Here is a 302-nt window from a genome sequence, read left to right as displayed (position 1 = left end):
TACGTTTTTGCGACTGCGAGTGCAACGCTCACCGGTACCGACATGGATGGAGCGCCTCCTAGCTGCCGCTGAGCATCTGCATTCGTACAGAGAGCAACGCGATCGCGTCTGTAGCTCGTACGTGGTACAGCTCGCAGCTCATGTATATGGACAGCGGGAATGTCGCATATTGGACATAACTCTTCATGAAACGCACGTTATAGGGGTGGATTGCACATTGCGAGTGCGAGCAAAGTCCGCCGTTCATCCGCTGGAGTTGCGAGTTGGGCGGTTGGGGTGGGGCACGGACGGGTGCAGGTGGA

The sequence above is a fragment of the Schistocerca serialis genome, unplaced genomic scaffold, assembly GCF_023864345.2.
Source record: "Schistocerca serialis cubense isolate TAMUIC-IGC-003099 unplaced genomic scaffold, iqSchSeri2.2 HiC_scaffold_350, whole genome shotgun sequence".
Taxonomy (NCBI): Eukaryota; Metazoa; Arthropoda; class Insecta; order Orthoptera; family Acrididae; genus Schistocerca; species Schistocerca serialis.
Note: the sequence above shows the minus strand (reverse complement) of the source record.